The sequence below is a fragment of the Aquila chrysaetos genome, chromosome 14, assembly GCF_900496995.4.
Source record: "Aquila chrysaetos chrysaetos chromosome 14, bAquChr1.4, whole genome shotgun sequence".
NCBI classification, from domain to species: domain Eukaryota; kingdom Metazoa; phylum Chordata; class Aves; order Accipitriformes; family Accipitridae; genus Aquila; species Aquila chrysaetos.
Window position 1 is genome coordinate 29,181,150 of NC_044017.1, and position 21,069 is coordinate 29,202,218.

Consider the following 21,069-nt stretch of genomic DNA (forward strand, 5'->3'; position numbering starts at 1 on the left):
GTGTTGGTACAGGAGGGACACTCGAGATCAAGAGGTGGGAGAGCATCAGACAGCATCAATTGCCTCGTAAAATTCAGTTGAAATCTGAAATTATTTTTCCAGCTGCCAGCTAAAGTCGCATCTGTCATTTGTTATCTATCTCATCAGAAGAAAATAATTAAATGAGTTTATATATGAATAAAAATCAAATATGGCCCTTAAAGAGTTTATAAGGGAATTAGACAGCTACACGGGGAGAGATGGAGTAGACAATACCTGTGCCAGCCCTGCTCCACCACAGCATCAAGAAATGAACAGCATAAATTTTACAGTTTCAGCGTAAAACCTTCCCAGAGTTGTCTTAGGAAGGTATATAGCGCTTTACAAATCAAACGTCCTCAGTATTAAAATTTTCAATGTAATTTCATCTCCCTGTGGCTACTCAGCCATGAAAATGATTACTCTGTAATTCCCAGAATCTTAAGCCTATTTAAAATATTGATAGGAATATTAATTAAATCTTCTGAGCATTGTGGAAAGAGCAGCTAGGGCAAATGAGCCTAAATTCCTGAAAAATGCAATAACAATTCATTATGTCAGGACAATCAATCACCATTTATTTCTCAGTCAGTGAGAACCATAGCTACTGGCTGACTAAGCTCAATTAAGGTTTGATGAAGTGCTAGTTTTTAAATAGAAGTTAAATCATTAACCCATATTGTTTGCTAGCAGGATCAACAGTAGGTCATGGCTTATTTTTGCAACATAAATCCCCTCTCAAAATGTATATATTTTGAAAGCAAGATTCAGTGTCCTATGTTTTCTTAGATGGCTGATGAATCTGGGATTTTATTAAAGACTTTTTCCCTCGCTGGATTAAATGGAGAAAAGCCTGAAACATAAACCCCTTGTGGTTCCTTTACAGCTGTTAATCTAATACCCAGTTTGAATGCTTCTGATATCCAGACTAATCCCTGGGGAAGTGGAAAGGAAAAATAGTTTCCCTTAATTTAAAGAGGACTCCTATCCTCAGTAGACCTACTTGCTTTGTGACTTGTGGGAGCCTGACCATGAGGCTACCTTTGGGCTGGTAGAAGGGATTTGCCTGGGAGGAAGCACAGTCCTGGAAAGATGTTACGTGACGTTTTACCAACCCATTAAGTTCCCATTCTCCCTGCCAGAATCACTTGTTGCTGCCATCAGATTCCCACCTCTCATGTTAAACAGAGAAAAAAATGAGAATTTTAGGGTCTGTGCCACACTAGAATTCTGCTGCACCTTAGTTTTGGGCACCGGGTGATTCTGGTGCCTAAAGCATCATTGAGCATAAAGTGTGTATAACGATGATGTTACAATTTCTTGTTAGAGTCCCTTACTATTTCACCAAAGCTTGGTTTGCTTTCAATATTAACTGATTTTTTTTAAATTTTATTTAGTGGTTCAAGACCTTTATAATAAGTTGAAGTGTTTCTTTTTGCATTGACTCTTTTCACTGGCCTAGAACAGAAGTGATTCTCTTTTAGAGCTACACAAATTACAACTGCTAGCAGGACTTTCCCAGAAGACATTCAATACCTGAGCTAAAATGCAGTTTCTCTTTCTGAATCCCGTCTTTTTCTCTTGTCCTCCACTTTTGATAGTTAAAAATAAAACTGGAGCAAAAAGCCAGTTGATAACATCACACTTTGCGGGGCAGCTGCTTCTCTTACCTTCCATTCTCCTTTGGCCCTCAGTGTCTTTGAGGGCATCCAACACCAACACTGGTGGTGCCTCTTAACTTCAAGCACGTGATTATCATTTTACACAGGTATTGAAGCTTTTTTTTTTTACTGGATGGAGTATGAGCATGGGGAAACACATTTCCGAAAACACAGATGATATTGTTTCAGTATACAGCTTTAATCCTTAGTGGCTGCTGGGGCTGTTGAGTTGAAAATACAATCTCCAATGGCTCATACTTATGATCATGTCATAGGATATCATGTCTCCTCAGCTGTCGTAATTGCATCTGTCACAGCAAGTATGAAGTAATTAAACTACATCGCTATGAAAGACGTTTAAACTAAGGTACAGCAAGAGCCTGTACACGGGGAGTTTTCATTTATTGACTTGCTCCTGTGTCTAAACAATCTGACAAATCACCTCTGATATTTATGAAGTGAGTACAGTATTCTGTGATTTCACTGCACCACAATAAACCCCCCTGATATTCCCTGAATTCATCACAGAATAGCATGATTTATAAAATAGATGCATAACTTGTGCAAATTGTCCTTTTAATCCTCCCCTGCGCACCGAAATGGATGGGATTTCTCATTTCCTTTAAAAGCAGGCCACCTAGTGCTTGCAGAGCTTCATCACAGGGAGAAACCTACCGCAAACAGCTTGGTTTGCTCCCTCATTTCCACTCCCTTCAAACCACGGAGCTGCTCACCTTCTTTTCAAGACATGCTATGCTATACTGTAACTTAAAAGAATAGAAATTTTAGGTTGTGGTTTCACATGCCTGTTGCCTGGCTTGCTCTCCGCTACTTAGCTCCAGCACTGCTGTCAACCAGCGTGAACTCCCCGACACGGTCAAGAAGAGTCAACAGCCACACCAACGTGGTAAGGATCTGCTGGGTTAAGGAACGGAATCAAGTGATAGAAGGATCTAGCGCCAGGACTGGCCCAGGGAGGAGGTAGTACTGGGAGAGAAGAGGACTGACAAAAGGGAGAGAGAGCACGATCTTCCCCTTTCACCACCAGCGAGCTGGCAGAAACCACATCCTCAGGTTCACCAGACAAGAGCAGAATTAAGGTAGAAACACTGACAACTTCTCCAGAACGACACCAAGGCTCTATTAGAGGAAAGAAAAAGCCCCGGTCCTTTACAAGGGCTATTAAAAAATCATGAGTTAAGTAGTTTCCATACCAGAATGTGACGTCTCCAAAGAAAGCTGAAAAGCACAGCTTGGAATGATGTTACTAATTCTGTAGCTGTCTGATTAGACATGTAACCGGTGTCCCGGAAAGATACTTTATCCCAGCATTTTGCTGGAGCTTTCCTTCCTCCTCCCAGTGAGACAGAAGGAGAAAACCCAACCGTCTGCAGTCCTTAAAGATCCCATGGCACTTTTCATGGCGTGTCTAAATGCTGGTGATGGTCTATCCTGTCCAAATTCTGCATTGGATAAATCTCTCGGTGATCTCAAGTGAGAGGTGAGTTTGGGGCTTTTTGTGTATATGTAAGAACTATAAATACTGAGCTATTCAGCCCTGTATATGGTATAGCACAGCTAAATTCAGCCCTGCATGGCTGCCAACGTATTTGACAACATTCTCCTTTTTTTACATAGGTTCAGCCTTTCAGTTAAGGTGAAAAATCAGTGACTTGTCATTCTAATCTGCTTTTAAAGAAATGCAGAGCTTTTACTTTCATTTAAAAAAAAAAAAAAAGGAAATTTAACACTATCTAGAGGATCAGATCTGTATTGCTAACAAGATAATTTGTAGAAATCCTGTCTCTCAGACTGTAGAACTTGAGAAAATTATCAAGTGTCATAAGTTATAAATAAATGTTTTCTATATGTGGTCTTCATCGGATAATGGGCACCTTCATGTAACACATCTTTTGTTAACTATTGTCAGAGACAGAAAATGGGCTGGACTGTTGGATCTGGCATAGAAATGCTGACATTTCTGTGGTGGTAGGAAATTTAATAGAAGAAGAGGTCTAAATGAGCTTCTTTCAGCCATAAACTTCAGAAAATTACAGAAAGACTCTCAATTTTAAAGCAAGCTTTGCATTCTTCAAGAGAAATGTGGCAAACTGTACTATATACTACTGCCTGTGTGCTTTGTGCAGCTTCTTGTCAGGTATTTCAAAGGAGATCTGTCACGTCAAACTGATTGAATATTTGGTCACTGGTAAAAATAGCCCATGCATAGATGGAAAAAAAATAATCAGAAATTGTGCTCCTCAGTGCTCTGTCCTGTTGGCAGAACTTTACTTTTGACTTAGGATCATCTCACATTAGTTCTGTATCATCCATGGTAAGAGGATGCGGAATGAAAAGAGAGGTGTGTATGATCACACTTCAGATGAATGTCAGAGAGGTTTTGTTTTTGGTTTTTTTTCATGTCCTGTATGTACATACAGTACATTAGTATTTTTAAATTAGGTTTTTCTTTCTAACGAATCCAGACGTACTTTACAAGGACCTGTACACCACCACCTCAGGATGGCTCTAGATCACCCTGCGGGCAGAATTTATGAAGAACTTCGGAGTTCAGAGGGAGGAGGGTGCAGTGCACAGTAGCTTTAAATTCACCTTCTGCCTTCTCCCAGATGCTTCTGAAGACGGAGGGACCGTAATGGTCTGTCTATACGGGACTTTCTTCCTCAGCCCACAGTGTGAGCAGCATTCCTAGCCCTGACAAGCCTCCTTCACCTGCAGTGTGCATCATGAACAGAACTGGAAAACACCCACATTAAAAATTAAGGGCCTCAGTGGAAGACTTTATTTTAATGAATGTAATGTATTTTCTCTACACATACATACTGCCCTCAAATATACTGTATAGCCATGCTAAGTTGCCATGTTATTTACATTAATTGTAAATATTAATTTCAAATTTTTAAATATATCTTAAAACTCATCTTCTATAAAACTGAAATTAAGTTTACTTAGAAACTCAGTCTTAACATCATCAATATATATCAGGTTTCTGCAGTCTCTTCAAGTGCATTTACATAGAAAATTATCCTCCCCTGGCATACCTATGATAGAAGGGAACAAAATAAATGCCTTGAATTAACACCACCACCCCCCCCCCCAAAAAAAAAAAAAAAAAAAAGGCTAAAATCCGTACTCTGGATCCTGCCATATTTCCCATTTCTCAGGTTTAGGCTCTTCCCCCATCGCATACCAGCTATCAGGAGTGGACTTGTGTGTTCTAATGCTGTGCCTCATTAAAAAAAAAAAAAAACCCCTCTATTTTTTGTGATAAGGAAAACCAGCCATTCAAAGCAGCAAAGCTCCAAAGGGTTCCCCCTCCCTGGATGATGGAGGCAGGAGGAGAAGGTGTGCCTTCAGGCAAGCCTTCCTTGCCAGAGCCTGAGAGAACTAGGATGGGAAGACAAAACATTAGACTATTTCCTAACAAAAGCCGCGTGCAAACTCCTCAGCGATTCTGCTGAAACCCTGAAGTTCTTCCCCACACAAACCATTCGTATCCATCAGCTTTCAACCGTGGAAAAATGCTTTCAATGCCCTGAAAAATCAACATCATTTTGCCGATGAGTAAGCTAAATCAGATTAATGTAACTTCATTTTCTGATATAAAAATGGTAAAGTTAGGCTTGTAGGGGAAATGAAATCCATTTCCATTTTTCTCCTTTGGTATGATGTGTTTTAGAGGGTATATTACTAAAGAATCCATCATCAGTACATTATTGTAACTTACCCTTCAGTGACTTTATTATACTATTAACTTCAGCTCATAAAGGATCAGATGGTTCTACACTTCTGACCATCACAGACTTTTTAGCATAAAGTCAAGAAATATTAGTATTATAGAGGCTTCAACCCCCAATTTATTTCCTGTACGCCACCTTCACTGCCCCTAAAGAACAGAAAATCACACTTGGTCAATCCGTACCTAACTTTTAGTAGCAGGAAAACACTCAAGAAACCTTTTGACTGCAATCTCTCAAGATAACCATCTTGCAGGGACAGGCCTCGACATTTCCATGTATTCAAAGCTGATGAAATGAAAAGCTGCTGGTAATTCTGGAAACTTTTTGGCAGATAAGGAGAAAAATAATTTAATACTTTTACAGTACAGCTTTCAGGATCAAATTCTGACTTATCTATAGCACATCTGCTTTATTACACAGCATGTGATCTGGGCAATTATCTGAAAGCAAATATTAATTCTCATTTTCCATTCATTTACAGACAGAACAGTGTTTTACCAGTTGCAAATAAGGACACATTGTTAAAGTTCAAACAATTTTATTTTAATATACTTTATTACATTTTCAAATATTCCTAATGCAGTTTCTTACAACTGAGCACGCAGACAATGGATTATTCCCCTTTCGACCAATGAAAAATGTTCTAGATTTTATATACATATATTTCCACAGCTTTAAAGCATCAGTGACCACAAAGAAGAGACTTTCCTTTCAACAGACTTAAAAATAATTTTTCTTAATTAAAAGAATAACTAATACATCTTTGGTACGTGGTGTGAAGTACCCAGTAATACATGGTCTTACCAAGATGTATGATTTTAAGCTACGTTTGACTCCTGAAAAACTCCATTTACTGTCACAATCAAGTGAGCTATAACTATTAGCAATACTGTGTAACATTTTTGTTGCTCTGCAACAGGTACCGTATTTTCTGTATGTCACATTTTTGCAACAAAGAAATACGAAGAATTGTTCTTAGAAGCTAGGATCTGCTCCATTCATGTGCTGTCTTACTGGGCAAAGTAAATTCATGGAGCTGCTTCTTCCAGAAAACGCCACGCTTCCTTTTTTTTCAGGCTGTACCTTGACTTAATGGCAGAATATTATAGACATTACTGTGATCATTATCCACATGTCTCTAGATGCAGAAATTTTTTAAACCGTTCCTATTTAGACTCAGGCGTTAGGTTATCATTACCCTGCCCATTCCGTTACTGACCCAAAACAGACTCCAGGTGCTGTACTCCATCCATCAGGAGTACATGGGGTAATCACCACTCCCAACGCTTCGGCTAGACTAGATGTATTCTGGAAATACATTTCAGGCACTGGTTACATTCTACGTTTCTGCTCTGATAGGCTTCAGCGACAGTTGAAAAATTTAACTTACTTGGTTCTCAACAGGCCATGTAAATGTAACATTTCTGAGCTGAGAAATTTTCCTGGAAAAATTTCATTGGGAAAATGAAATAGCCTTCAGCAAAGGTAGCTGAGGAACAGTTACTCAGAAACCTTACGGCAGTAGGGAAGAACTCTCAGTATTTCTTTCAGGCATTTCTGTTCTTTGTCTCATTCTAGCCAAGATTTTCCCTCTTCAAACAGTGATTTGCAGAGACGTCCCTGGAAAGGAGTGTTACATTTTTCACAATGGCAGCCCCCCCCGGGGTAATAATTCCCCCTCTCTGATATCGGGCTTTCAAGATTCTTTGTAGCACAATGAGCTTTCATACAACCACGTGGATGGAGGAGTGAGGCACTCCCTAGTTTGTCAGGGGATTGATTCCTTGTCGCTTGTAGTTTCTTTTTATTTGTTTGAGAGAACTGAAAATGAAGTTTGGGAGAAGCTATTAATGCTCCTGTTACTGCTGAAAAGGTGTCACCAAGCAGTATAAGGATTTGGAAGTTCCCTTCAATATTTTGATGGAAAAGACAACAACACTTTCATTAAAATGTGCTCATGTTTAAAGAGCATTTCTTTTATATACTGAATCAGGGAGGAAATGAAATAATCTCCGAGTATGTGGCAGCACTGAGGAAATTAAGAATCGGAGAGACTTAAATGACACATGACAGCAGTTATTTGTGTGTGGAATATAAAACCAGGCAATCCAAACAGACATATTGAGACTGACTTAAACCCTAAACATATGCTCAAGTTATTGCATCTGAGATGACGAGCACATTTTAAGATATGTTGCAGCAGCGCATAGCAAACTGTATAACAAATCCACCAGGAACGAAGAAGAAAGCACACCATAAACAGCACATCAGACTATTTTCATTGTGGGAAAAGATTCACAGTGCAAATGATTTCCAGTTCAATAATAACTCTGTAAAAACAGCAATAAACTGGGCCGTGCATAGAAAATACAAAGGTCAATGAAAAGCAAAGCAACTGCCATAAAATTCATTTAGAATCCAGACAGTAAGATGATGGGATTCACCAAGACTGCTGAGGCACCTCCGCAGTAGTTAAATTTGAGAGAGAAAGTAAGAGTCAGGTTTATTTACATGTGGAAAGAACAAGATTTGAAATGTAGCTCAGCAAAGCATCTGTTGTTCTGCTGATTTCACAGCAGGAGTATTAAAGACTACTTAAATAGATGAAGTTGCAAAAAATTTAATTACCACTAAGCATTTAGAAGGGATTCATTGTTCCCTGGAGTTACCACAGTTCAAGTAATGATTGTATATGACATCTCTGGGCTTTAAAGAGGAAGTATATGCAACAACTGGTTGGAAACAAACGAGAGAGGTGTATCTGCAGATTTAAGAAATGGTGAGATTTATCTTACAACAGAAATTATCTAAACATTTGAAAAAAGCAGCTGATACCTTTTACGATGATACCATAACCATAAACTGCAGGAAGGCAAAGATGTAATTTTTTTTACAAACTTGTGCAATACCTTTTCCAAAAATACACCAAAAGGGAAAAATAACTGGAACATTGCAAGAATTCTGCAATAATGTTTAAGGCTAAGATCAGTGCACTTAGCACTCGAGCACGGCTAGTTCTAACAATGAAGGGGGCTCTCCATATCGGTGTTGACCTCAATGTTACCAGTTACCCAGGAAAGATTGGTATCTTTTACGTAGTTCAGGAGATATATTTGCCTCACTATTGCGTTTTTGGCAAGTTCATCTTAAATTCATCCACAAATATGGACTAAAGACAAAGAGTGTGTTATGTGATAGCAGACATAAGAGTTTATTTCTGCATTGTATACAGTAACTGTACCTTCTGGTTAGCAGGCATACGCAAGCAGATACTGTTAGGTATTGCTGGCATGCAACGTTATTTGAGTAACATCACACAACTAGCAATGAAGGACACCCTGAAAACTCCCTCATGGGCTTGGGTATCATCATTGATCTTTAAGGAAAAATTCACTGATTTAATCAGCTCATTCTAGCGATAAATGTGTGCATAAATCACACAGCAAAAGCTGAAGAAATCCATACGGAATCCAGAGTGCAACAGTTACATTGTTTTCTGACAGGAGTCAGTTATTGAGAGGGTGTTTGACCATTTTCTGATTGAACAGGCTGGCACTGGAAACGCGAGATCATCCTGGTTCCGTCAAAACTTTCTACAGAAGCTTAAGCCTTGATCTGGCTCTGGCTGCTGGCCAGAAATCCAACCAAGCTGGCTGCTTACTGTAGCTCAGCTGACTGGCTATCTAGCTCCCTGGCAATATGCCCACTGTTCGGTTGGTTTCTTGGCTCCCCAGGCTTAGCTGGCAATGAAATAGATTGTTCCATTTTTGCCAGAAAGGCTGCAAAGCCAACGTGTTTTGTTCCAGCGCTCAATGAAACAAAATATTGACAAGCTGGAATTTCCTGTGGCATAAAAATTTTGCTTCCCAGCCAGCTCCCGTTATTATTGTACGCTCTTGTGTAACACAGTGACGGCGTTATCGCATCCTCTAAGTAAACACAATGCACAGAAAGGATGTGAATTGAAAGAGCCTTCCAAGCCTTTGGATAAGAATCTCGTAGCATCTGAAACCGTCTCTGTGCAGTACAACGCATCTTTTGACAAGGTTCGTTTGTCATGCTTTCCATTTTGCATTAAAAGGCCTATTAAGTTGGCTCTGAGGACTCGTTTGTCAGCAGGACATAACTGGCCAACTGAGGGGTGAATTCAGTGTATAATCTGTGGATCACACCCTTTATGCATATCATTTTGGAAGATGACTTATGTAGGTTACAGATCAAACTCCAGGGAAAGAAAAACCCGTAATAGCCGCAACATACTTACATATATAAAGATTATTAGGTTTTCACTGTTGAAAAAAGGAGTTAAAATATCCATGAACATGCAAATAAAAATGACTTCTCAAACATGTCACTGGAAACAACAGATTCGTGAAACATTCAGTGAAAAGAAACCAGAAAATGTCATCACATTATACCATAATGCCATAAACTGAACCCTTGTCAGAGACAAATGCTGTGGTCCAACCCAGGCCAAAGATTCATGACAGGATGACTAATGAAATTATGCACTCAGACGAAGAGCTCCACTTTTGTAGCTGGCAGGTGTGTCAAGAGTGTTTTCAAGGAGACACTGAGCAGGGTTGAAAAAGCAAAGCAAGTCAACACGTGGGTATGAACTCAGTGGAAGAACAAGCCCATTTAAGCTGTTTCTGTTCTCGGTTGTGCTATCCCCAGTGCCACGCTGACACGTTTATTACGTTGGTGAACTGGATCAGCAAAAAGGCAGGAAAGCAGGTTGTTTTCTAGTCTTTACAGTTCAGCCTCATTTACTGCTTGATTTCACAAATGCTCATGCTGGCACAGTCCAGAAGCAGTGCCAACGTAGAAGCAGGTAGCTGGGCTGGGGAGCAGAAGAGTGTGTTATAAACAGATAAGCCACTAGAAGTCATTCATGAAATATTACATTATGAGCTCTAGATTTTGGGGGAGGAAATAGCATCAAGCATGGCAGATCCTTCCCAGCTTGCTGCGGAGGGATCAATGGAAAGGCCTACCCAGGTTTTGAGACAAGAAGCATACGCTATGCTTCCTGTTAAAGGTAGGACTATAAATTACCTATTTGCCTTTGAGAAGGCAATCTGTATTATTATAAATTACATCAGTGTAGTCTATTGGATGTCATTTCAAGTCTTGCCTGACCTTAATAAAGCTTTAATTATAGAGGGACATTTTTCAGAGGTAGTATCAAACCCCCCCCCCAAAAGCCACTGACACAATCATGCAACTGTTCAGTTTTCATGTACAGAAGAAAAAAATCTAGGGGACTAGTAAGAAAATGGATGGAAAATGGCCACAAAGTCACAGAGTAGTTCTTCATCTCCTTTTATAGATCTGGCATTCAATACCTTACAGAGATGACATAGCAGTCAGTCTGAGATAATCTTTCAACAAGTTGCTCCAAGCCGGTGATCCTGAAAATATCAAGCTTAAAAGACAGGTGCAGACAGTGACTCAGGGTAATTCCAGGGACATGACAGTATTTCTGACAAAAAGATTCTAAAGATGCCTATTTTTGATACTGAAAGAGCTGGCAGAAAACAGTACAGGTGCGTGACTCCAGCCAGCCAGCTTCGCCTGATGCTGGTGCCCCTCACCAGGCCTGATCCTGACCCCCCCCATGGACAGATGTCCCAGCCCGGCCCTGACCCGTCCCTGTCCCCACAGGTGCCCAATGCCCCGGGCTGGGGTGGTCCCTGGCTTGTCCCGCTCCCTGGCTGGGGACGGTGGGACAGGTTCCCGCTGGCCAGGCCCTGCCCTGAAAAATATAAAACTGAACAGGTCACAAAATACCAGAACCCAGATACTCTATCTCTTTGTAATTAATATAAATTTTAAGAAATGTTGGCTGACCAGCCAAATTTCCTGTGCTTTTACATAGGCAGTATTTAAATCAATTGTAAAAAAAAATATAAATCACTATTTCAAAGCTATCCCCATTTTTATTATTATATAAAACCCCTTTTTTTTCCTGACAAACAATGGCGTGCTGTGGGTTATGTTTCATAGTTTCCTGATGAGGGTAAATCTTGATTTTTTCCAAGGTTTTGGCAGGGAGCCATAGGAACTCATTATTCTGAATAGTCTAAGGGGAAATATAAAACAAAGGGAATAAAAGGCTTGAATTTATTTTTAAAGCATGCTTTCTCATGTTTACATTGCTTCCAGATCTATCTTGTTTTGGAAATTTTTTACTTACTGTAAGTCTTGATACATGAAAAACAACAAAACCTTCTTATAGAATTTTTAGTTTTCACAAAAACTGGCAAGTGTTTTGAATGAAGGAGTTGGTCAAAAAGAGGTATTTTGCTGGTTAACCAAAGATGTGCAAACTGTAAAGATTTCTTTACTCAAATGACAGTGTATTTCCAAGCCAGGCTGGTCTCAATGGGCACTGAAATGATGACTAACTTGAGATAAATTTGATTCTATTATTCATTTACTTTCTCCCTATCCCATAGGGACCTGCAGTTCCTGGGAATATGAGAAACCTTTTATTTGTTCCACTTAGCTAATACTGTGCTAACCAGTAATCCTTTCTTTCTTTTACCTATCATCTCATCTGTGCATAGTTTGTGGGCTTTGTCGCACAGCTTATTACTTTTTAGGGTAAATTAAAACGTAGTTTATCTACCTGTCAGCAAAAAAGGTAAGTAAATACATATCCTCTGACTTCTGAAGTGTCTAAAATGATTACAAAACCCAGAAACAGCCTATGACCAAGGACTAAACAGAAATAAAAGCCACAGCTTAAGTAAAAACAGAAGCTAGGCAGAAGCAGGGATTATCCAGAAAAGTAACGGAGATCCAGCAACAAAAATTCTCATATCCTTTTTCTAGGGCTCAGGTGGTACCCAGAAGAAAAATGCAACTTGTAAGGCGGTGAAGGTAGTCTTTCTCTGTCTGTCTTTCTCTCTGTAAAGTGGGGCAGGTTAGACTTTGAAATCCCCCACTACTGAAAAAGCTACAAGGCTAGAATCTTCTGATGATTTTTTTTTTTCCCCTTTTTTTCTTCCCTACCCCCTCCTCCAGTATACAAGGTTTTGGATTCTTGCTGAATTGAGCTTTGGGGGCTCTTTCTTTTCTGTCTTCCAGAAGCTGTTGCAACCACATGCTGCCTTGTCTGCGCCTGTAGTCACAGTGGAACTCTGGTTCTCTTGTTTCTCCTCCTGAGGCTCACTCTCGTAAGCTGAGTCTCAGACAGACCTGTGCAGATTCTGGGAGTCTCTCTTTTGGGTAGGGACAGAGTCATTAGCTGACAGCGTTAGACTATCCACTTATCATTCAACACACTTCCTCATCTGTGTCCTTGTGGTTGTCAGGTTGGTGTCTGAAAGAGCTGCTGCTGAAATGGAGTAACATTGGGAAGCTACATGAGACTACCGTTTCCTTGCGAATACAAAGAAATCCCAGGCCCCAACAGCACGTTAAGGTTAAATACACATCTCCATCGTAACTCATGAGGATTTGAAAATCAATTGTGTGTTTGCTGGGGTAAACAGCACACCTGATGTAGTGGGGAATCTGGCAGCATTGAGTTTAAAAAGGAGTCGGAAGGGAGGAACAGCACAGGAGTTTCAGACAGGGCTCGACAGCCTTTTGTCTGTGTCTTGTCTGACTAAAACCAGACTGTAGCCTCTAACCCATCTACCCTGCTGAGCCAGCCAGCCAGCTGGAAAGCAAGCCCGGCATGAGAGGCTTTCATGAGCAACCAGAAGGCAGGCCTCCCGTCCAGCCTGACTGACTTAGGCAGGAACGACCCACCTCACAAGCAACACAACCTCCCGAGGGCCCTGTCAACGGCTGTAACCGCCCTGCCAGGCAGGCAAAGGAGCGCCAAGCTCCGTGCCACACCACACATCTCCCACGGAGCAGATCCTGCTCCTGACTGTCCCGACCCACACTGCTGCTGTGGATGGGACCCAGCGGGACCGCTTACAGAGGTTCACCCGGCGGCTGCGCCGCGGGAGGGGAGCGCTTCCACCCGGCCTACGGCAAACCCCGCTCTGGGAGAGCGCCTGAGGAAACCCAGCGGGGCAGACCTGAGAGGGAGAGGCGGGCTGTCCCTCTCACCGCCAGGCAGGCACAACCTGGGGTTTTTGCTCCCCTCAGGGCAGTACCACACACCGGCCGGCCCCCCCGCCCGCCCCCGAGTCCGACTAACGGCCATTACGGCCGGGGGCGGCGCGCGCCCGCCTGTGGTAGTTGGCGAGCGCCTCCCCCTCCCTCCCTGTCTCCTCCTCGCGGCTCCTTTTCCGGGGCGGCCCCTCATTCCCGCCAATGGGAACGCGGCGTCAGCCGCCACGTGACGCCCCTCCCCGCCTCCGCCGGCGCGAAGGCGGGGGGAGTGTGGGGTGGGGGGGAAATGGTGTTGGTGGGGGAAGCGTCGCGAGAGGGGAGGCGCGCGCCAAGGGGGCGGGGCAGGAAGGGAGGGGCGGGGCGAGGGCGGGGCGGCGGCGGCGGAGGGAGGAGGGGGAGGAGGAGGGGGGGGAGCTGCGCCGCGGCCGTGACGGGCGCTCGGTCGCTCCGTTGCTTTTGGCGGTGAAATGGCTGCGGGTGCCGGGTGCTGAGGAGGCAGTCAGGTACGGGGTGTTCGCTGTTATCTCCTTCCCCGCTCCCAGCCGTCCCCCGCTGCCCTGCTGGGGGTGGGTGGGTGGGTGGGAGGCGAGGGGGCCCTCCGCTTCCGTCCCCACACAGGGCCGGGGCGGCGGGGGGGGGGCAGCCTGCCGGCCTGTCAGGCGGGGATGGCTGCAGGCCTGCCGGGGGATCGCTTCGGTGGGAGATGCGGTGAAACCCCTGCCCCGGCTGGGGTTGTCTGTAGTCTCGGCTGGAGACTGACTCGTGTGGCTGGTGGGGGGGAGGCTGAGGTGAGTTCGCGTTGCCTCCCGCGTTGGTTGGCTTGTGGTTGGTGCGCACGGGTTAAATAAGTTCACCCCGTTCTCAATATTGCGCTTTTTAAAAGTGTCTCCTCCCAATTCCTTTCCTCCCTGAAGGGAGGGGGAACAACGAGTATTGCTCGTTTGCTTTCGTGGTTCTTGTGAGGGGCTTGCTTTATTATGACTGAACTACCTTTCTCTGTTTTCCCCCAATATCCAATGTGGAGGGGGAAAGAAAAAAAAAAAAAAAGGCTATGAACCGTAGGTCCTGTATTACAGCTTTCTTATTGAAGCCCTGATACAATGCCAGAGTGAGACAGGGAGGAAAAAAAAGAAGTTATATTGTATCTGGAGAAGATCAGTGGTACTAAAATCAATGGTAACGCAATGCACTTAATTTATCCATGCTAACACTTGGGAAGAATCTTACATTGCTTCGTATTTGCAAGATTATTTCAGAGCTGTACGGTTAGCCTTTAGTGATAGATACAGCCAATATGTAATTAATTCTTGAGAAAGTAAGTGTTTTTAAACAACGTTGGTCCCATTTGTCCAGGAGCATTTCTTGGTCTGCAGGCAAGATGATTTTTTGAGGCATGGTAATTGAATTATGCCATCTTGGTTGATGTCTGGTAATTTCATATCCTTCAAGGGTTCTTTAGAATCTGTTGGCAGCTGAAGAAGTATAGTGGTGGAAAGTCTTACTCAGTGTGGAAAAATAATAGATTAGATTATTCTCTCTTTCTGTTAATCATTTGGTATGATAAAATCTTAAAAAAAACCAAACCAAACAAACCCAAAAAGTAGTCCCTAACCAAGGTATTCTCTGGTGAAGTTTTCTCTAAGAGGAAATAAGATCGCTTGAGAAAACGCTACTGCTTAAAATATAATACCCCCTTAATTGGTTTAGTTGTGTTATGTACGAAATACACAACAGAATGAAGTACAGAAACTTAAAGAACTGCACAAACCACAAAATCTACACTAATGGATATTGCTGGTACATCAAGTAATATTTTTTTTCCCAGGACATATTCAAGAATCGACCCAGGACTGGGGGGAAGGTGGGGGTGATGATTTTCAGTGATGATCTAGGCAGAGAAAATGAAGGATTCTTTTGAAATTGGTGAAGCTTGGTATTCATGTCATGCTCCTATGTAGCAAAAATACAATGTAAGACAATTAGAACCAAACAAGAAAAAGAAGATCCAACCTTTCATAACTGTCATTAATGCTGACCAACAATGATGTATTCCACCCCCACCCCCTTTTCTTAGTGTGGATGCGGCTGTGGTCAAGACAACTTGTCATTTTATAAATGGACTTTTTCAAGACTGCCAACCCAATTAGTGAAAGTGATAAATCATTAGAAATGAGAAATAGAGAAGCATCCATCAGACTATTCTGCCTGCCTGTCAGTGTAGGCTTTTTTAATTTGGTTTTCAATAGCAATTGTTTTGCTAAGGTTATAAAAGAGTGCATATTATTGTTTTTAAGGTATTTTTCAACTTCATGTTTGGAATGAATCTTTCAAAGCTCAGTATTTGATTAAACCTGGCTTTTGTGAATCATCAGCAAAGTTCTTTGGCCTGCTTCAGGTCATTGTGTTGAAGACAAAAAAAAAAAAAGTACTTTTTCTTTAACAGAAGGATGTAATATTTTTTTTAACAGTACTACAGCAAAAATACTTTTTTGAAACATAATCATAGATATACTGTTGTCATTGTCTAGAATCTTTTATTGGAAATTTAATAAGAACATATTAAATATAGTTCAAATTTATTGCCTACATGGTTCAAATTCCTCATGTCCTTGTGTGCCTTTAACATAGGTATGCACATGTATACATATGCCCCTATAGCTATTTAAGAGATTTACTCAGCACATTTGCACTTTATAGACAAAAGATAAATTTTCTTCCTTTCTGTCAGCTAATGATTGTCAATACACACTGACTTTTAATAAATTTAGGCATAGGACAAATTTGTACAAAGAGGTGAAATCCTTGGCAAAATTCCTGTTGGATTCCCTTAAGCTGATTATTTAATTTTGCTCCTTACATATATTCAAACAAGATTGGAAAAGCTAACTAAATGCTTATTACATAGTCTGATGAGAATGGTGTTCCTCAGCAAATCACTGGAAAAATGGATTTATAGAATCATAGAACAGTTTGGGTTCGAAGGAACTTTTAAAGATCATCTAGTCCAGCCCCCCTGCAATGAGCAGGGACATCTTCAACTCGATCAGGTTGCTCAGAGCCCCGTCCAGCCTGAGCTTGAATGTTTCCAGGGATGGGGCATCTACCACCTCTCTGGGAAACCTGTTCCAGTGTCTCACCACCCTCATCGTAAAACATTTCTTCCTTATGTCCAACCTAAATCTACCCTCTCTTAGTTTAAAACCATTACCCCTTTTCCTATTGCTACAGGCCCTGCTAAAAAGTTTGTCCCCATCTTTCTTATAAGCCCCTTTAAGTACTAAAAGGCCGCAATAAGGTCTCCCCGGAGCCTTCTCTTCTCCAGGCTGGACAACCCCAACTCTCTCAGCCTTTCTCCATAGCAGAGGTGCTCCAGCCCCCTGATGGTTTTCGTGTCCCCCCTCCGGACCTGCTCCAACAGGTCCATGTCTGTCCTGTGCTGAGGACCCCAGAGCTGGACGCAGGACCGCAGGTGGGCTCTCACCCGATGGGAGCAGAGGGGCAGAATCCCCTCCCTCGACCTGCTGCCCACACTGCTTGGGATGCAGCCCAGGACACGGTCGGCTTTCTGGGCTGCGAGCGCACATTGCCGGCTCGTGCCCGGCTTTTCATCCCCCGGTACCCCCAAGTCCTTCTCGGCAGGGCTGCTCTCAATCCCGTCATCCCCCAGCCTGTATGGATACTGGGGGTTGCCCCGACCCAGGTGCAGGACCTTGCACTTGGCGTTGTTGAACCTCATGAGGTTCACATGGGCCCACTTCTTGAGCTTGTCCAGGTCCCTCTGGATGGCATCCCGTCCCTCAGGTGTGTCAATCACACGACTCAGCTTGGCGTCATCTGCAAGCTTGCTGAGGGTACACTCGATCCCACTGTCTATGTCCTCGATGAAGATATTACACAGTACTGGTCCCAGTACAGGCCCCTGAGGGACACCACTTGTCACTGATCTCCATCTGAACATTGACCCATTGACCACTGCCCTCTGGATGCGACCATCCAACCAGTTCCTCAGCCACCAAACAGTCCACTCATCAAATCCATCTCTCTCCCATTTGGAGAGAAGGATGTTGTGGGGGACCACGTCAAAGGCCTTACAGAAGTCCAGACAGACAACATCTCTAGCTCTTTCCTTGTCCACTGATATAGTCACTCCATCCTAGAAGGCCACTAGGTTGGTCAGGCAGGACTTGCCCTTGGTGAAGCCATGCTGGCTGTCTCGAATCACCTCCCGGTCCTCCATGTGCCTTAGCATAGCTTCTAGGAGGATGTGTTCCATCATCTTCCTAGGCACAGAGGTGAGGCTGACAGATCGGTAATTCCCAGGGTCCTCCCTTCTACCCTTTTTAAAAATGGGTGCAATGTTTCCCTTTTTCCAGTCCCCAGGGACTTCACCTGACTGCCATGACTTTTCAAATATCATGGAGAGTGGCTTGGCAGCTACATCAGCCAGTTCCCTCAGGACTCGGGTGCATCTTGTCAGGTCCCATAGACTTACGTATGTTCAAGTTCCTCAGGTGCTCACGAACCTGATCTGCTCTTACAGTGGGAGGGACTTTGCTCCCCCAGTCCCTGCCCTGTGGTCCATCCACTCGAGAGGTGTGGGAGGAGAGGTTGGCAGTGAACACTGAGGCAAAAAAGTTGTGGAATGCCTCAGCCTTCTCCTTGTCTGTTGTTACCAGTTTGCCAGTCTTGCTCTTTGGAGGGGATGTGGGGGTACGCTTTCTTTGACCTTCCTGTTCTGGCTGACATACCTATAGAAGCCCTTCTTATTATTCTTTGCATCCCTTGCCAAGTTCACCTCCATCCACGCTTTGGTCTTCCTGGCCCCATCCCTACACAACCAGACAGCATCCCTATACTCTTCCCAGGATACCTGTCCCTGCTTCTGCTGCCTGTGCAGTTCCTTCTTGCCCTTTAGTTTGATCAGCAGGTCTTGACTCAGGCATGCCGGTTTCTTGCCCTACTTTCCTGATTTCTTAAACCTGGGGATCGAGATCTCTTGCACTCTATGGAAAGTGTCCTTAAGGATCTGCCAGCTCTGTTCTGCTCCCTTGTCCCTGAGGGCAGTTTCCCAGGGGGTCGTATTGACTAACTCCTTGAAGAGCTGGAATTTTGCTTTCCTAAAATTCAGGGTCCTGACTTTACTCTTTGCCTGGCCCATATCCCTCAGAAGTGTGAGCTCCACCAGTGCATGATCCCTGCAGCCCAGGCTGCCTCCAATCTTGATGTCACCAGTTACCTCACTTGCATTGGTGACCAACAGGTCCAGTATCTCATCCCCTCTGGTAGGGCTGTCTAATACCTGGCTTAAGAAGTTATCCTCGATGCATTCCAGGAGTCTCCTGGATTGCCTACAGCTCGCCGTGCCACTTTTTTCCAGCATATGTTGGTGTGGTTGAAGTCCCCCAGCAGGACAAGAGCCTGTGAGCGCGATGTCTCCTGTAACTGGAGTAAGAAGGCTTCGTCAGTGGGCTCCCCTTGGTCAGGCAGCCTGCAGTAGACACCAGCCACAAGGTTCCCTTTGTTGCCTTGGTCTCTGATTCTTACCCATAAGCTTTCACCCTGCTCGTGGCTATTCTTCAGAGACAGCTCTTCACACTCTGTCCAGTTCTTGATGTAGAGAACTCACCTGTCCCTTCTGAACAGCCTGTACCCATCAATAGCTGCGCTCCAGTCATGGGATTTGTCCCACCAAGTTTCAGTAATGGCAGCTGGCTCATAGCCTTCTGGCAGCATGGTGGCTTCCAGCTCCTCCTGTTTGTTGGCCATGCTATGTGCATTTAAGGTGATCCAACTTGCTAGCAAGGGGGAGATGGTTAAACTTAGTGTGGGTATTTATCAGTTATTTGAGTGATCAATTTTTTTTTTTTTTGGCATCTGCTGATACTTAGTAACAGGGAAGTCCCATTCCTCTTACATCTTCTGCCATTTATTCCCCCCCTTTTTTGAGTTTACAGTAGGAGGAAATTAAATTTAATAGTCAAATACAATATGCAGAAGTAAAAATAATTTTAAACAGTAGGTTTTATTTACACAAGAAACAAGCTATTTCCAGGCTGTTTTGTTTGTCAGTGCTTTCACTTCCTTTCTAGTTAGCTTTAAAGTTCGGGTACTTCTCAGGTGATTGGACCATTGTTCTTTTGAAAATGGATAATAGTTTAATATATTAAAAAGAACACTTTCAGGTTTTGTTGCGTTGTTGGACAAGTGGGACCCTTAAGGTTTCTCTGAAATGGATGACGGAGAGCTGCGATGCTATAGGTGGTGGAGAGAACCTGTGTAATTCAAGTACTGAGGGACAGGATGCAGACAAGACAAAATGGTTCTGGTGTTGTGTTGATAAACCAGTACAGTTTCTGTCCAGCATCTTTCAGAGTCTTTGTACTGTGATTTACAAGTCTGTTGGTTTCATGAGGTAGGTGACACTGCAGGTGGCTCTGTGTTGATGCTTCGGTCTCCAGAGTTTACTGGCTGATGCCACAGGAAAATACTTAACCTACTGCCTAAAGGCAGTGTAACTGCAGACTGCTGTACCTGAGTAAATACAGTGGGACCCAACGTGGTTATAAAGTCATCTCCATGATTTTGCTCTGCTAGGCTTTGTTAAAATTGCTGCAAGGAGCCATCAGTCCAAAAACGTGGAGCCCAAGTAATTGACTTGACCCTATGTGAGAAACCAGCTTTTCCCATAGATGGCTCTTCTTAGGACAAGGATGGGTATTTCTCTGATATGATTATATTAACAGAGTGGATTAGCCATTTAAGATGGAGCAGTAGGGACGAGTGAGGTGGGTTTCTTTTTCTTGCTTGATACTGTTTCATGGCTTTTTTTTTTTTGAACACGAGTCTCAACAGAAGCATTGTGTTTTTTAATCTTCCATCCACAGAAGTTTACTATGATTTGAGTTTTTTATTTTGATTATATTTATATATAATATGTAATCTGTCTAACGTGTACCTAGCTGCTTCATGTCATTGTCTTAATTTTCCAAACTTCAGACATCCAGTTAAGAGAGATGCTGTGCTCCAGAGATTAAAATATTCTGGTTTGTTTACCTAAGTGTAACTTTTTTTCTAAGATTCTAGCAAAGTTCATCTTTATGAATGAAAGCAGAAAGCAAGGTAGAATATGAATAGATGTACCTAAGAATCTCTTGCTATTGCATACTTGAGGAGGTTTTACTTTTATCAGTGCTGGGGATGGAAGAAGAAGAATACAATTATGTGATGCCACTACTCTTCTTATTTAAACTACATATACTGAAGAACAAACCCATATAAAGATTTCTGTCCCATATAAAGGTTAAATATGTGGTTGAGATGAGATTAAGAAAACCAAGCTAGTCAGTTGTGCAAAGGAGGCCTATACTCTTGATGTCTTGGTGTTTCTTTTTTATTTTGCAGTCATTTTTACATGCATTTGCTCCTTCCCTGGTTTATTTTGGATAGTCTAGGAGTTCCTTTCCTGGCTAAATCGTGTGATTGTGGGAAAAGATGAAGTATTAAAACTTCTATAGAACTTAAAAGCCCAGCACATGCTTTTTGTCTTTATT

General features: G+C 42.8%; 1 protein-coding gene and 1 long non-coding RNA gene across 4 annotated transcripts in view; both read left to right on the forward strand.

Moving 5' to 3' along the window:
* Nucleotides 1-2,675: 2,675 nt before the first annotated feature.
* On the forward strand, nt 2,676-13,288 carry LOC115350788. Its single transcript, XR_003926614.2, has 3 exons — nt 2,676-3,180; nt 12,536-12,676; nt 12,763-13,288. It is a non-coding gene; the product is annotated as an uncharacterized LOC115350788 (long non-coding RNA).
* A 588-nt stretch (nt 13,289-13,876) lies between these two features.
* Nucleotides 13,877-21,069, forward strand: part of AKAP11 (A-kinase anchoring protein 11) — a 45,878-nt gene continuing 38,685 nt past the window's right edge. For all 3 annotated transcript variants that reach the window (XM_041128663.1, XM_030036368.2, XM_030036369.2), the window contains exon 1: nt 13,877-14,022. The gene's annotated coding sequence lies outside the window, so the exon portion shown is untranslated. The remainder of the gene's footprint in view (nt 14,023-21,069) is intronic.